This window comes from Schistocerca cancellata, chromosome 8, assembly GCF_023864275.1.
Source record: "Schistocerca cancellata isolate TAMUIC-IGC-003103 chromosome 8, iqSchCanc2.1, whole genome shotgun sequence".
Taxonomy (NCBI): Eukaryota; Metazoa; Arthropoda; class Insecta; order Orthoptera; family Acrididae; genus Schistocerca; species Schistocerca cancellata.
This window is the reverse complement of record NC_064633.1, coordinates 147,785,540-147,788,904: the sequence shown is the minus strand read 5'-3', so window position 1 is coordinate 147,788,904 and position 3,365 is coordinate 147,785,540. Positions and strand designations below refer to the sequence as shown.

The 3,365-nt window shown below is 46.0% G+C and overlaps 1 non-coding gene across 1 annotated transcript; it reads left to right on the top strand.

Annotated features, from left to right (window-relative positions):
- The first annotated feature begins 2,959 nt into the window (after positions 1-2,959).
- Trnas-cga (transfer RNA serine (anticodon CGA)) lies at positions 2,960-3,035 on the top strand. Its single transcript has one exon. It is a non-coding gene; the product is annotated as a tRNA-Ser (tRNA).
- Positions 3,036-3,365: the final 330 nt, after the last annotated feature.

Here is a 3,365-nt window from a genome sequence, read left to right as displayed (position 1 = left end):
ACCAGATATTATTTTGAACTGGAACCCATGTCCGGAAATGTACCGTTTCCGTGCTACAACCATTAGAAACTGTGTTGGTAATGGGTCAATTTTTATAAGTAACGCATTAGGGGTGACCCAGTACATTACTTGTTTTATGTTTCCACTCATTAGTAGCCAAATAAATTGCTCCTGTACTCATTGACAAGTTCTCTTCAACTCGATGCACTAAAACCTCTGTCAATTCGGGGTTTGTGGCGTCTCCTTGGATCACTGTGTTACACCTGCCGATGGTAGAGGTACATTTTCTCGAAGCCACTGCATAACTGCGGAAGAGAGGGTATGCGATGGAGTTGGACCTTTTGGACAACGATGATGATGAAGGCGACGAGCAGCTCTTCTGTTACCATGAGCTTCGACATTCTGAAGGATCCCGTCGGTGTATTCTGCAAACGAGTACTCAACCATGTTGCTATAACACTCAGAGACACGTGAATGAAGCTCTAAAAAGGTCACAGAGACAGAACAGACGTCAAAGGACATCAGACGGTCCGACGCAGCCACCCGCTTCATGGCTATCATGTGGCATACTTAACAAACCAACATGTTTGCAAACGGCTGTAGCATGGAAGCAGTACGTTTTCGGACATGAGTTCATGTACAAAATAGTATGTAGTCACTGCCCTCTACAGGTGCTAAAAGCTTGTAACGGAAATTTCCGAACACATTCTATGTGTATAGAGTGGTAAATTGTATGCTAGGGTTCAGCCGAATGAGGTAATTCTGTTTTGAGCAGAGTGTCTTCTGTTCGTGAGGGCGTAGGTTCCAGATTTTATCAGGCCATTCTGAATCAGTTTTTCCATGGTTTCACTAAATTACTCCAGAAAAGGCCGGGATCCTTTTCACACCAAACAAGTGACTATTCACTTATCAGCCCGGATATTATGACCACTGACCTACTATCGATGTAAATCCGTCCAAGCTATAGCAGCGTCACATGGCGAAAAATGACTACTAGTCAGACACACGCAAGGTGAATGTAGTATTACTGAGCGTACTGGCCGTGTGTAAAATTGGGAAGGCGAGCGATCTGTCTGAGTTGGACCGAGGGCAGATTTTGATGACTCGAAAGCTGAACGCGATCATTCCGGACACTACAAGACTTATCGCGTGTTGGGGAGTGCTGCGGTAACTGTCTTCAACACGTAACGAAACCAAGGTAAAACCACCTAGGGTCGGGCGGCTATCTCTCATTGGAGGTGAAGGACGTCGTAGGCTGGGCAGACAGGTAAAACAGGACAGACGGCGTACTGTGGAGGAACTAACATCAAACTTTGATGCTGAGCAGGGCACAAATGTGCCTGAACTCACAACCACCGACACACACCGAACGATGGGCCTCCGCAGTCGACGACCAATGCATGTGCCAATGTCAACACCACGACGTCGGCAACTATGACCGAAATGGTCACGTGACCATCGGCACTGGACGTCGGCGCAGTGGCAGAGCGTTGCATGGTCTGATAAATGCCGACGCCTTGTTCGACATGCAGATGGGAGGGCGCCGATCGGTTGTCCAGGGGACAAGCTGGCGTCGGCTCCATTATGCTTTAGGGAACTTTCACGTGGGTATCCGTTGGTCCATTAGAGCTCGTGCAAGTCACCATGGCTGCCAAGGGGTATCGTACACTGGTTTCAGATCACGTACACCGCTTCAAGACGATCATGTTTCCAGACGGCAGTGGCATTTTTCAACATCATAATGCACCTTGTCACAAGGCCAGAAGTGTGATTCGAGGAACACAGTGGAGAATTTTATGAAAACATCTTGGATGTGATTGAACGTAGTGCCAGACCTCATCGCCCACCTCTCCGAAATTTATGGGAATTAGGTGACTTGGTGTGCAGATGTGGTCCAACTCCCTCCAGTGACCTAGCAAGGCCTCGTTGCTTCCATGCGACTAAGAGTCGCCGCTGTTATCCGTGCCAGAGGTGGACATACCGTGTATTAGGTAGGTAGTCGTAATGTTCCACCTGATCAACGTACAAATACCTGTAGATATAGATCACGTTATTTTTATTGTTCATAAAGTATAATACCATGACATGTCCAACCTCCTCTTAAATGTGATCTATGGATGAATTAAACTACCGCTACCAGCAGTATTACAGGGCACATCCCGTGGTATCAAATAGTAGTCCGTTTCGCAGTGGGGGGTAGTGTGGACGGTTAAAACTGTACAGTGAGACACATTCTTAAGCATCAAGCAGTATATAGCTTCGTAAAGGAGGGAAGTGTCGGGGGTTAATGGTACAGATGGATACCAAGGCTTGATTTCAGTAACCAGGTTAATGGGGATGTAGGTTGCAGTGTTATGCAGAGACTTGTGCGCGGTAGACTAGAGTGGACACTTGCCGTAAATCAGTGTTTGTACTGTACAACATAATGTAGTTGTCAGATTCAATCCACCTATCTTCGGATCTTGGTTTGGCAAAGTCACATAAGGTTAATACTGTGATTGTTCGTCAAAACCTATCAGGCTGATTTTCCTCCTCGTACAATTTGAAATGATGCATTTAGTACAATAACAGCAGCGTCTACAAAAAGCAAAGCTGTAATATTTCAGCCCACCGTTCGTGTGCTGCCGTCAAATGTCTGTTAACAAATTTGTTTTTGCAACGGAGATTCTAATTTGTTTATCACGTCTCCAGAATGAGATTTTCACTCTGCAGCGGAGTGTGCGCTGATATGAAACTTCCTGGCAGATTAAAACTGTGTGCCGGACTGAGACTAGAACTCGGGACCTTTGCCTTTCGCGGCAAGTGCTCTACCAACAGGCCGTGGCTAAGCCATGTCTCCGCAATATCCTTTCTTTCAGGAGTGCTAGTTCTGCAAGGTTCGCAGGAGAGCTTCTGTAAAGTTTGGAAGGTAGGAGACGAGATACTGGCAGAAGTAGAGCTGTGAGACCGGGCCTGAGTCGTGCTTCGGTAGCTCAGTTGGTAGAGCACTTGCCCGCGAAAGGCAAAGGTCCCGAGTTCGAGTCTCGGTCGGCACACAGTTTTAATCTGCCAGGAAGTTTCTTGTTTATCACGTGCCGTCTTGGATCGAAGCAAGCAATATCTCTTAACTACAGGAAAATAACACTTTAGGACTGTTGATATTATCAAAATATTGGGTATCCGATACATCGATATTTAAGGAGTGATATTATCGGCTATCGATATATCAAAGGAAAGAATCGTTATAGCTATATATGGGCGGAAAAAAGTGTCGACGAACCTGCCTATGACGAACAGCTTTAGAGCTGTATATTTAAGTATTGACTTATTATTAGAGATTCTGTAAATGAACAAGCTAGCTGCCTGCCTATCCCATTCAGAGCAAG